This window comes from Neomonachus schauinslandi, chromosome 5 (assembly GCF_002201575.2).
Source record: "Neomonachus schauinslandi chromosome 5, ASM220157v2, whole genome shotgun sequence".
Taxonomy (NCBI): domain Eukaryota; kingdom Metazoa; phylum Chordata; class Mammalia; order Carnivora; family Phocidae; genus Neomonachus; species Neomonachus schauinslandi.
In genome coordinates, this window is record NC_058407.1 from 38,170,322 (window position 1) to 38,184,560 (window position 14,239).

A 14,239-nucleotide genomic window follows, 5' to 3' on the forward strand; every position below is an offset into this window, starting at 1 on the left:
ACTATAATATAAAGAGTTTAACTCCATTTTTTATTTGACTATTAACAACTTTTAGATCCCCACCCCTCTTCCCAGTCTCCCTTGCATCTGGGCCTCAAGATAAGAAAGGCTTAGATCATTTTGCCTCTGAGAGCAGGAAATTTTCAAGCCTCACAGCTTCTATTCCTCCAGGAAGCCCCTGCTCCAGCTCTATCCTCTAATCACAGTAAACACCAAAAGTCAACCCCTCTTCCTTTCTATTTGCTCCCCTCCTCATTGGACCCTTATATGAGCCTATCCCCTTCTGGGAATCCTCAATTTGTTGTGAATACTAATGACTGTTGTTGTGTCATTTGCCTTGGCATCCAAAGAAATTCCTGGTGGGCAATCATGTCTGCTTCTAAGCAGACATCAAAACAAGTATGTGGTAAACATCTGAAACTAATATAATGTGTGTCAACTACACACAAATTAAAAAATTTTTAAAAGCAAATATATTGTATAAAGGCTGTGACAAAGACATAAACATAAAGTTGCATGGATCACAGAAGAGAAAAAATAATTATTTTAGAAATAGCTGGGGAAACCATCCCCCAAAATATGGTGACAGTAAAAAATAGGCCAATAAACACTTCAGAGAGAAACAACTTACAGGGATGAGTCTCAAAGAGGTGTGTACTACTGAGGAAAGAAAGAGTAAGATGTTTAATGTATTTACAATATGAGCCTGAAATTTAAGATGAGTGCAGGAAAAAGAAACGAGATGATGTTTCAACAGCTTTAGAAGGATTGTCCTAGGGGTCAGCTTGATCCCTGGAGAACAAGGGAGCCAAGAATGATGGTAAAAGCCTGAACAGAGGAAAAGAAAAAGGAAATGGAAAGGAAAAGAAGAATTTTCCCAATAATTCTTAGTTGGAATCATCAGGATTCAGTAAGCAAGTGCATATGGACATGAAAGAAAAAGGAGTCAAAGATTATACAAAATTTCTAGTATGGGAGACTGATAACTGGTGTTCAAGGGAGCTTCCACAGAAAGAATATATCTGAGCAGCGCCTTTAAGAACTGCCAAAGAAAAATGGGAGAGAATGTATTCTGGTTAAAAGAACATGACTAAGGAATAGAATCAGGAAAACACAAAATATGTGGATAATGGTAGGCAATATAATTCTGCTGAAATATGGAATCTAGAGAAAATAGATTAAGACAGGTTGTTAGAGTCTGACTCTGAAGATCACACTAAGTAATGTGCACATTAGATGGACAGTGGGGAACCACTGAAAGACTCTATATTTTATACAATCCCATTATCTCATTTCTCTTATTGATCTTAATTGTCAAGAAATTCATACTCAACTATAAAACCCAGATAGACTAATCTGTTCGTATCAAGTATCTGGTAATTTTATTGCTCTGGTCCCTTTTAGATTGCACTGATTTTATAAATTATTAAATTTGTATTATTTTTTATTTATAGGAAACATCTTTTGCTGTATTTGGCCTAAATTTAATGATTGTTTTTATAACCCTATCCCCAACAGACCTGTGGCCACCATTTTTTACATGATTTGGGACCTATAAGCACAGTTAACTGGAACTGTACTAAGTATCTAATCCAATTTGGAATAATCACAGTCCTTCCCATGGGAATTTAAGGAGAATCTGTCTCTCTGTGGCTGGTAATGCACCATTTGTACTCAGAAGTTGTATACAGCATTCTTTCCCTCACCACATGGATTGCTTAGCAAAGAAAATTGGTCATTAGAAAAAAAAAAAAATAAGGCAGATGAGTAGAAGTAGACAGAAAAGAAAATAATCCCTGGATTCTCCATAGCCACAAAATATCTGATTGTAGGTCTTCCTAACACCCAGTTATACCCTTTTCCTTGGTCTCCATGAAGCACTCCTGTATTAATAAAACATTTTTTTCTTTATTGTTTAAACTATCTCAGGTTGTTTTCTATTATTTGTAACTCAAATTACCATCTCCTACTGCTATGAAAGTAAGGAAAAGTTTACTCTGTAAACCATACAATGTAGGATGCAGGGTGGATATATGTCTTCATGTGATGCCAGGTTACATTATTAATGACAAAAGACAACAAAAACATACATGTTTACTACAAATAATAATAGATACAGTTGAAAAGTGGCTTCTCCATATATCTTACTCTCCTACTCTATTGGCCAGAAGCCTCCACTCAACTAAATCTCTAGGATAAGGTTGAAAGGGAGCCTATGACACATCACTCAGCTTTAACAGCTCAAATTTTTGTTCTGGCCAGTGCTGTCACATAAGCATTACTCTCTGGCACCATCATCCCTTTATTCACTTCCTTGTACTATGTGTGCACATGTCTACCTCTGTTGAAAACCAAACTCTTTTAAAGTATCAGCTTTGATTCATATTTGAACACTTCCTGTGATGAACCTTGTACTTTTAAAGCAGTAAATAGAAAACTTACTTTGGAGGAAAATCTTATGTTAAAAGTAGAATAGTTTCTAAAACCATTATGCAAAAGAAAGGATAAAAACAAAGAGTGAAATAAAGACCCCACTAAACATCAGGGTTGTATGATAGCAGCACCGTTCTTTACCTGAAACTTTTCAAAGCCTCCTTGTGGAAATTTCCAAGACAAATATATTGTGTTTTCTTCCTGCCCCAAAATCATCAAATCTGATGGTGGGTGTGGATCTATGGGCAATGAAATAAGGGCAATTAAATAAGACATTGGAATGATATCTTTTTTTAAAAATCTATAAAGAACTTATCAAACTCAACACCCAAAAAACAAAAAATCCAGATAAGAAATGAGCAGAAGACATGAACAGACATTTCTCCAAAGAAGACATCCAAATGGCCAAGAGACACATGAAAAATGCTCAACATCACTCGGCATCAGGGAAATACAAATCAAAACCACAATGAGATATCACCTCACATTGGTCAGAATGGCTAAAATTAACATCTCAGGAAATAACAGATATTGGCAAGGATGCAGAGAAAGAGGAATCCTCTTACACTTGGTGGGAATGCAAACTGGTGCAGTCACTCTGAGTAACAGTATGGAGATTCCTCAAAAAGTTAAAAATAGAGCTACCCTATGGCCCAGCAATTGGACTACTAGGTATTTATCCAAAGGATTAAAACATAGTGGTTTGAAGGGGCACCTGCACCCCAATGCTTATAACAGCAATGTCCACAATAGCCAAGCTATGGAAAGAGCCCAGGTGTCATAAACAGATGAATGGATAAAGAAGATATGGTATATATATATATAGGAATATTACTCTGCCATCAAAAAGAATGAAATCTTGCCATTTGCGACGATGTGGATGGAACTAGAGGGTATTATGCTGAGCGAAATAAGTCAGTCAGAGAAAGACAAATACCATATGATTTCACTCATGTGTGGAATTTAAGAAACAAAACAGATGAACATAGGAGAAGAGAAGGAAAAATGAAATAAGATGAAAATAGAGAGGGAAGCAAACCAAAAGAGACGCTGAACTCTAGGAAACAAACTGAGGGTTGCTGGAGGGAAGGTAGGTGGAGGGAAGGGGTAACTGGGTGATGGGCATTAAGGAGGGTCCTTGAGGTAATGAGCACTGGGTGTTATATGCAACTGATGAATCATTTAATTCAATCCCTGAAACTAATAATACAGTATATGTTAACTAAATTGAATTTAAATAAATGTTAAAAAAAAAAAAAAAAAGAAGGCCCTTGACTGTCACACTATGGAAAAGCCCTAGGATACAGAGGTTTTTCCAGTCCAATTTAGCACTATGTGATCTTGTGCAAGCTAACTACCCTGAATCTCAGTCTCCCCAACTCTGCAATGGAAGGGAAAAAAGAATTTTCTAGAAAGCCTCTTCCCATAATAAAATTATATAAACTATGGATTTTAACATTTCTTTTTTCTTATAGCAGAACTCAGTATGAAGTTACTACAATTGGGATTTTTAACTTACGATTTTATGCACTGCATAAAGAGATTGATCTATCCTCCTTGCCGTAAGTTCACAAACTCCTTTTCCCTTTAAATGTTATATCTGAGAAGGTTCTTGAATCTAAGTCTTCAAATTGATAACATGACTCTATTTCTAATTTATATTAAAAAGTGACATTGCATTGCTTTTTTTAACTGAGGGAAACAAAACATTAATATTTTATTGGAATAATTTCATCTCTAAAATTCAAATTTAGCATGAGATTTTTTTGTCCCTACTTACATATTGATTTAAGTTTATTTGAATTTAGCTCAGTGGTACAATTAAACCTGAGTCACTGATTCACTATCTTTTTTATTTTTCTGTGGTGCATATTCCCTTCTAACTGGAATTAATTTATTATGCTTCCAAATTCCCGTAATATATTTTAGCTTCATTTTATACATTTATTAATAGTCCATCTACCTCCAAATGGAGTTGAGGTGGCTTGCAGAAAAGGGAGGTACAGAAAGATAAAAAATTATTAATATATACAGTAGAAGATAAAAGTCAAATAGTAAAGTAGAAAAGATTGGGGGGGGGGGGAGTTACTAGCCTTGTCTTGGAAAACACAGCCAAAGCAACATCATGAAATATGAAAGTAGAAATGAAGATCTTGAAGTCCAAACAGAATCAGGATTCGTACAAAGTCACAGAGCCAAGAATGGGTAGTGTCCTTCCTATGACAGACATAGTAGCCTTTCTAGTGAAGCACAGTGGTTACAAGGGCAAAATTTGATGTCAGGAAAACCCAAGGTCAAATCTTTGTTATCTTGTATAAGCTACAAGAATTCTCCAAGCATCAGTTTCCCCATTTATAAAAAATGTAACAACATGCATCTCATTATGATTGATAGAATAAAAGCTGTCATTCAGAATTAAGTGATAAAAAGCATAGAAAATACTAAGCAAAGTCTCTACAACAAGCAATTTGATGATGATGACAATGACAGTGATGGTAACAGTGATAATCGCACAGCTCAGATCAAAGCAGCAAAGAAACTTGCACTGGTAACAAATTTCCAAGATGTCCATCGACAGATGAATGGATAAAGAAGATGTGGTATATATATACAATGGAATATTATGCAGCCACCAAAAGGAATGAGATCTTGCCATTTGCAACGACGTGGATGGAACTGGAGGGTATTATGTTGAGCGAAATAAGTCAAACAGAGAAAGACATGTATCATATGACCTCACTGATATGAGGAATTCTTAATCTGAGGAATTCTTAATCTCAGGAAACAAACTGAGGGGTGCTGGAGTGGTGGGGGGTGGGAGGGATGGGGTGGCTGGGTGATAGACATTGGGGAGGGTATGTGCTCTGGTAAGCGCTGTGAATTGTGCAAGACTGTTGAATCACAGATCTGTACCTCTGAAACAAATAATGCAATATATGTTAAGAAAAAAAAAAAGAAGAAGAAGAAGAAGGTAGCGGGAGGGGAAGAATGAAGCGGGGGAAATCGGAGGGATAGACGAACCATGAGAGACGATGGACTCTGAAGAACAAACTGAGGGTTCTAGAGGGGAGGGGAGTGAGAGGATGGGTTAGCCTGGTGGTGGGTATTGAGGAGGGCACATTCTGCATGGAGCACTGGGTGTTATGCACAAACAATGAATCATGGAACACTACATCTAAAACTAATGATGTAATGTATGGGGATTAACATAACAATAAAAAAATCTTTAAAGCAATAATACAGGGGGAATATGGAATTTAAAAAAAACCAAATTTTAAATAAAATTTATAAAAATGAAGCTGTTTCTCATCTATTTCTGCTATTTCTTAGGATGGTCTTTGTGAGAGGCAGCCGAGTTCATATCAGTTTTGGAGTTTGATAACTGGGTTAAAAATCTCACCTTCCCAAAAAAAAAAAATCTCACCTTCCATGATGAGGAATGAACACCTCTGAGCCTTAACCTACATTGGAGGTGGCCTGGGTAGATCCAATATGGTGACTTAAGCACCTAACACCATGCTCGTGAATCATAAGTGCTCAAATGTTTCAGTGTATTTTCCAGGAATTGATTTGAGTTGCTCATCTTCCAGTGCTTTCTATTGCTCCACATTGCAAATTCTGAGATTAAGCCTCCTCTCACACTGACAGGGCACTGGTACCTGCATGTGACTGGGCCCCACAAGTGAAAGGGCTTTTTGGAACACTGCACATGTTCAGGGCAGGCATACATGGAAGTGATGCTAACAAGGTCAGAAGAGGCCAACTGAACCCAAATAATGCAATTAAAAAGACAGTGCCGGGGCACGTGGGTGGCTCGGTTGGTTAAGCATCTGCCTTCGGCTTGGGTCATGATCCCGGGGTCCTGAGATTGAGCCCCGTGTCAGGCTCCCTGCTCAGCAAGGAGCCTGCTTCTCCCCTTCCCTCTGCCTGCTGCTCCCCCTGCTTGTGCTCTCTCTGCCGAATAAATAAATAAAATCTTTTTTAAAAAATAAGTAAATAGGGGCGCCTGGGTGGCTCAGATGGTTAAGCGTCTGCCTTCGGCTCAGGTCATGATCCCAGGATCCTGGGATCGAGTCCCGCATCGGGCTCCCTGCTCGGCGGGGAGCCTGCTTCTCCCTCTGCCTCTCTCTCTCTCTCTCTCTCTGTCTCTTACGAATAAATAAATAAAATCTTAAAAATAAATAAATAAAAAATAAAAAAAATAAAAAGTAAATAAATAAAAAGTGCCACTTATTTTTTCATACTCCAGGTTTTGTTTTGTGTTTCATAAAATGTTAAATATAGTCAAAATATTAGAAAAAATATTGAGTATTTCATGACAATAATAGCTTGAGGTTTAGAGTACTTTGCACTTGCACAAAGAGCTTTGTGCTTGAATCTTAGTAACAAGATTTTGTACCTAGGCAGGAATAATTATTCTCATTTTCTAAGTGAAAACTTAATAGTTTTGCCCAAGGTCACATAACTAATAAGTGATGGAGACAGGAATATAACTCAGGCGTTCTCCGAATAAATGTAGTGCTCCTTCTCTTCAAGCATGCCATAAACCACTTCCATTTTCATTCATTTTTAATTAGATATTGGCTTAAACACAACCATTTCCATTATTTTTTACCCATGAAAAGTCAATTAAATATAAAATAAACTTACAAGTGCTAACCATGAGGACAGTAGGATGGCTTCTCTTCAGTCCCTTGGTAGTTATAATGCTAATTAAAAAGTCAGTCCCTGAAGAAAGGCTATTAAATATGAAGGTCCTACACATTAAAAAAAAAATCACATATTAAAACAGCTCAGAAACATTTGGAAAACTCCCATTTTCTCACACTGTCTACAGAAAGAATTTTATATTTAAGTCTCGTGGTATTTTTACTGCCTATCATGGAAACAATCTTCTATGGTTAAGCACAAATAGTTAATGAGAAATCATAGCTTCTTACACAGAGTAATTCAATTAAGTCAAAAAGTGTGTATTATATATACAAGCATGAGATATACTGAATTGATTTAAAATTATTTATTTGCAGAAAGGATTTGTTACTGTATATCTGATTGATTCAGTTATTCTAATCACACTGTAGTCCGAAAAGTTGTCTTACAGTTCAGTTTTCTAATTTCTGTTTATATTAAGCCACTAATATAGCTTTTCAAAAATATATATAAAATGTTAATCTCGTGTTCCATGTAACTTGACACAATTTCTTTTCAATATTTTCATACCTTTTTGTGGAAGGCAGGATTTCCTCTTTCATTAAGCTTTCGCTGGATATTAAAATAATGTATCCATCCAGAAGACTTCTAACTGAAGGCCAGCTAACAGTTATTGCATTGGAGTTTCTACTATGGTTCATAAATTCAACTGCACTTGGGGCTATATCATAAAACATACACATAAAATAACATTTTCTACCTCACAAAGCACCTGCTCTGAAACAGCCTTGAAACACTCTCAAGATTTGTTTTACTTTCTGCAAACTCTGGGGGTAAGCAAGACATTCCTTTTATTCTTCCTGGTACATACGAAAAGTTAAAAGTCAAAAAAGAGAAAAAAAAACAAAAAACAGCAACAATCACTTTAAACTTTAAAATACAGCCAATATGTATTATTGTAGTACTGTAACCAATATTTCCCTTGCCTCAAAAATGTAGGGAGAGATTATATCTTGGTCCTGTGCAACCACTGAAGAGGAGCAGAATATGCCACCCCAAAATATTCCTCTTTGCCGTAAGGATTATTTTGAGCTGGTTATTTTTAAGAAACAGCAGACAGGAGAAACTCTGAAAACTGAGTAAAAGTTACCCTTTGTAAAAGACATTTACATTTATAAGGGAAATCTCCATTCATAAGAGTGTCTCCCTCTACAAGGCAGAGAAGTCTGACTAAATCTCTAGAAACTCTTATCAATGGAGCAGACAGACCTAAATCTGCATAACAACCTTACATTTGTTTACTGTGCTTTTTCTGGTAGCCTCCCATAACTGACTCCCTTACCCCCTCCCTCACCCTCAACATTTTCTTTTGTCTTCAGCTGGAGATGGTATTTAAGGTAGTGGTTTAGGCCATTTCAGGTAGTTACTCAGATTCCCTGGGTCTCTCCCATGTATGCAGGGAAGTATACATGTTATTAAATTTCTGTTTATTTCTCTCCCGTTGATCTGTCTTAGAGGGGTTGGGGGTGGGGTCTCAGTCAAGGACCTAGAAGGGCAGAGAGAAAATTATTTTTCTTCCCAACACCACGAATCTCAGAAATATTTAATGATTTTTCGGACTCATTCTAATTAAATACCAAATAGTAACAAGGTTAATCAGTAGGAAAGTTCATTGAAATCTAAATATGAAATGCTTCCCTGTTTCCTATGGAAAAAAAGCTAAATGAAATAGTGTACAGTATGTATTTTGTTTCGTCTCTAAAATTCTTCCATGTATAAGAAAGGAACAAAACTGCCAAAATATTCTTTCCCAATTCCATTCTGTGTTATTATAGTAAAAGAATACCAGACACGACCAGTTTCTAAATACATAAATCAATGTTCCCATAATATCAGTGTCAAGAATCACTAAAATAGCCATTTTAGTAGAAGAGTTGAAAATTTTAGGAGTGCCAGGGTGGCTAAGTCGGTTAAGCATCTGCCTTTGGCTCAGGTCATGGTCCCAGGGTCATCGGGCTCCCTGCTCAGCGGGAAGCCTGCTTCTCCCTCTCCCACTCCCCTTGCTTGTGTTCCCTCTCTCACTGTGTGTCTCTCTCTCAAATACATAAATAAAATCTTTTAAAAAAAAATTTTACTTCATCTAGATATGAAAATGTATACATTTTACATATATCCTTCCCAATCATCCCTTATTTCATGTGACTAGCATGGAATAATCGCCATCTGCCATGGGGAGTAAGTTGCTAACACTGGGGAAATGTCACTTCATTGTCTGCTTAACTGAACAATGAAGAAATTAAATCGCAAATGGAAAATCTGGCCAGACCCCAGGCAATTAGCCACTCTCCTGCCTGGCAATACATATACAAAAGAGGTTATTTTAACCCATATAAGGGGAAACAGAAAGAGAGACAAGAGATGACAACTGCCTGCCCATAAAGAAAATCTGGAAAGAATAAACTATTTACTAAATCTTCCCTAAAGAATGAAATAAATATCTGAACATTGAATAATACCTAAAGTACTTATACAGGCTGTACCTGTCTGTATTTCTTTGATATTAGGAATGCTGTCTTTAAAACCTTCTTTTTCAGTGCGAATTGAAAAAGTGTACACCGTGGCAGGATCCAAGTTAGAGAACGTTGCTGCTTCTGCAACTACCTTCTGGACCTATCAATCCAAAAGAATAAATTAGCACATGTTCATTTTAAAAATGTTCCACAATTCAACACAACCAAATAAGCATTGGGTTATTTAGTTTCACTACTATCTAATGTAAGGATGCAGTAATATTGGATTCAGCATGAAAGACTCAAGTTTAATGCCTCCAAGAGCGGCCTGTAATGTACCATGAAAGCAGCAGTACAGTTCATGCATGTGATTTCATAATGCTGAAAATTCCCATCAGCGCGATTCCAGAGAATTTCTATGGAAGAGTCTGTCACTTTGCCCTCATGGATATTTGATGGTGCTTCCAGACCTACCCAAAACACACAACACATTTAAATTCTTCTTGTATGTTTTCTAATTGGGTTTTTCTTTTAATTTATCCCTTTAAAGGGAAAAAAAACACAATGTGAATAAAGAACAATAAAGCTTATTAATCAACCATCTCTATATTCTAATTTAAAATAGTTTATACATCCATGACAGTTCATTAAATATAATAATCAGTTGCAATACTCAGAGTCATTGCAAACACCATAACAAGCAGCTAATTTTGGTTTTGCAGCAAAAACTACATAGCAGCAAATTCACGGTACAAATTGCATAATATTCAAAAGAAGAAAAAGAGATTAAAGCTTTCTGAATCTATTACCATAAACTAAAAAGACAACAGAGAGAAAAATGTGAAGTCCAGACAAGGGAGTAAAAGAATCCTCTTTGTATCAGATACTGGCAAAAGCTAAAATGAAATTTTATCTGATGAGTTTTAATGGTTATATTTTCCATTTTAAAGACCCCATTCAGCATACAGAAAAAGAAATTTTCAGAAAAATTTAAAAAATTGAAGCTTTAGATTATCATCTTATATATTGATATATTTTGCCACTTACATCACAAAATTGATATATCTAGATGATCAAGTACTAATTATTTTTAAAGACAAGAACTGTCAAATATAACGCTGCCCATAATGATTTATAATATAAGGAAGAGACAGAGAATAAAGATATGATAATAAAAAGTATATAAAAATTACAAACAAAAATAAAATATAAACATATACTGAGCTGATTATGAATATGCTAAAGTACTGTTATAATAATGTGATTGGTGATACCAGTTTGGGAGTATTTTATGAAAACTTGAGTTTAAACAGTAATGGAAAGATTACAATTCGAGAGGAAGAAGACACATAGTGGTATAATAATATATGTGTAGATTTAAAGACCAAAAGAGCAAAACATGAAGAACCTGGATATGTTATAGTCAAAATTATAATATTTTTAAGACTACATATGATTTTTGTATGGCATTTATTACTCTGTGCCATTCATTTCTATATCTACTGGGTCAATATCTTAGATAAATTTCATGTGTCTCAAACGTTCAAAATGAGTATTTGTAGAATTTGTGAGTGGCTTAAAGAAAAGATAAATCAAAATTGATATGAAATTCAAAATGTAAGTACTGGTATGAACAAATATAATACATACTAATTTTAAATATTCAAAGTAGTAGGGAAAATATATACTAGTTCTTTCCAGACAAAGGGCAGCATGGAGAGAGCAAACACATGCTAAGATTATGTGCTTTGAGAGACACTATTAAGTGTCTCTAGACTCAAAAAATATAACCTAGTTCTTATAATCTGCCTAAAATTATTCACATTCCTCACTCTTGAAATAAGTCATTGTAAATTCTGATTAATATGCACATACATTTTTTGTTAATGGATAGATTTAAAAAATTCATGACTTCTCAATTTTACATAAAGTTAGCTCTTTCTCTATACTCGAGCAATGAAAGATCAGGCTCAGTAGTAAGGCTTTTGCGATTATGAAAATAACTGCATTGAAGTGAATGTAGCCTACTACTATGAAATGGTACACAAAATCAAAATCAAGAAAAAACTTATATAAGTCCCCAAATACTTACATGTTTTTACGGCAGGCACATAATGCATATTACTTAATTTAGTCCCACTGATGATGGAAACAAAAAAATTGTATTCTGTGCCTGGGATTAAATTGCCAACAATTATTTTATTGCCATGTTTTAAAGGCTTAGTAACATTTGGCCCTCCTTCAATTACAATATGTATGCCATCAAACACTCCAAGATCAGGCATTTGAACAAATAAAATTACAGAGGTACTATGACTTTCATATGGGATGACAATTTGGACTGGTTTGGGCTCTGAAAAATAAAAAGAGAGATTTATAATTAGTGGGTTTTTTTAAATTTCAAATACATTTCTCTCTATTTTGTCTGGCATGTTCTAGAATATGCAAAAATACTAAATGCCTGTGCAAACTTATGTTTACTATGTCATTATTAGACAGAAAAACAAGGTGGACATTCTGAGAGAGTGTATGTACATATATATGGGAAGCACCTGATTAACTTTCATTTTTTGATTCTCAGTAGTAGTCTCCAAAACCTAAGAATCTGAGATTTTCCGATTGTTTTTTAACTTTTTATCTATTTATTAAGCCAATGCTTTTGAAAACCTATATACTAGGAGAAGTGCTTAAATAAAGTAAATAATGCCAGATTCCTGCATTCAGAGTTCCCAGTCTCAAGAAAGAGATACACAAATCACTTACTAGAATCCCAAATGGATAGAGCTGAGCTGATAACATGAACAAAAAGCTGTTGAGAAGAGAGGAAGAAAACAATTCTAGCAGAGATCATTGGAGAAGGCTTCCAGAGTCTAAGATGTTTTATCTGAATCCTAAAGGGTAGTACAAGTTTACCAGAAAGAGCGTGTGGTGGGGTGAGGTGGTAAGGAGGGAATTCCAGACAAAGAGAAAACCATGGAAACCAAAAAGGACATCATCATCATCATCATCATTGTGTATTCAGGGAATATCAAGTTCTTTCTGCTGTTAACTAGCAGGGCAAATTACTAATCACTAGTCTTTGACAATTAGTTACTAATCTTTGGCAAGTTACTAAGTCACTCTGTGCCTTGGTTTACTAATCCCTAAAATGAGAAGGAGACTAGTATCTACTTTGAAAGGTCATTGTGACAATTCAATGAGAGCTGTATTTATATACAAAGAGCTTAGTTCCCGGCACATGCCAGGCTCTCAGGGTGGTTAAAGCCTGGGGTATGTGAGGAAAAGGGATCAGGCGTGGAAGGCCACCTCTGAGGCTGGATGCTGTCTGCAAGGGGCTTTGCATGCCATGCTAAGGACGTCAGACTTTATCCTGCAGGCACAGGGATTTTGAACAGACATTTCATTTCATTTTTAGGAGCACAGTCCTGGCAACAGTTTAGAGGAAGGGTTCGCTTACATTTCACACTCTCGCTGACCTCTACGTAAGAGCTTTCTTGTACTGTAATCCTCTACTGTATCATTTAGAGCAGATTTGAAATTTTAGATCATTTCTATTCACATTATTTTTTTCCTCAAGTCAATTTTAATTTCAACTCTATTTGTGGATTATTGAAATACTATAGGGTATATCCTTAGATCTGTCTTTCTTCTAAGTAGATATCTTCTTCTAAGATATACATTCTGAGGAAATATTCTTTCTTCCAGAGAATAATTGGACAGACTTTGCTTTTCAGTTTTCTTTGTGACATCTGGTTTGATGCAATGGAACTTGTTCTAAGTCAATGATACTGTATTTGATAATGTGATTCTGCCAGTTTACCCAGAGCCAGTACTGTGTAAAAGGATTTAAACACATACCTATAATTAGCATTCTAGAACATAAAATCTGTGCCATATCTCCATCAATTCATTCATTTGTAACATATAACTTTCTTGCCTTTTTCAGTCTGGGTAGTTATGAGGAAATGTTCAATATATTAACCATAACAAATACCATATGGTATACTACTGGGTTTCAAAGCACTTTTTCCATGTTTTTCTTTTTCCAGTTATATTAACTTCCCCTTTTCTGTCATCACTGTTTTTTGTGGGTTTCTTCTTTAAATCCCTTACAGCTCTCTTCAGTTACAAAGCTCTTACATTAAGTATGGTTTTTCTAAGGCTAGTATGACATCCCACAAGTATCCAATCCATTTAAATGTGTGGGCAATAATCTGGAAGTTTCTAAATCTGCCTTGAGCAGAAATTAAATATCTGGAGATTGGAAATAAGTGGCCAATGTAGTCATGGAAACAGTTCACTTCCGTGTTCCTAGGTGCTGAAGATATTTTCTAAGGAAAGACAATGCTTTAAATAGGCATTATCTAATTTAGTTTCTAAAAGCATATAGAGTCTGTGACATTCTCTATAGTGGGTAAATGTGGGTTTTTTTAATCAGTTCCACTTGTTCAGGGAAATGGGACCAATGGCATCAATAAATGACATATTAAGGCAGATGGACACAAAGGCTGGAAAAGTGTACAACAGGACAAAGTTCTTTCTTCTCTTCAAACCTGTATTCTGAACCTCTGGAAACTCAAATGAGAGAAAGCGTAGCCTATAAATAAATAAATAAATAAATAAATAAATAAATAAATAAATAAATA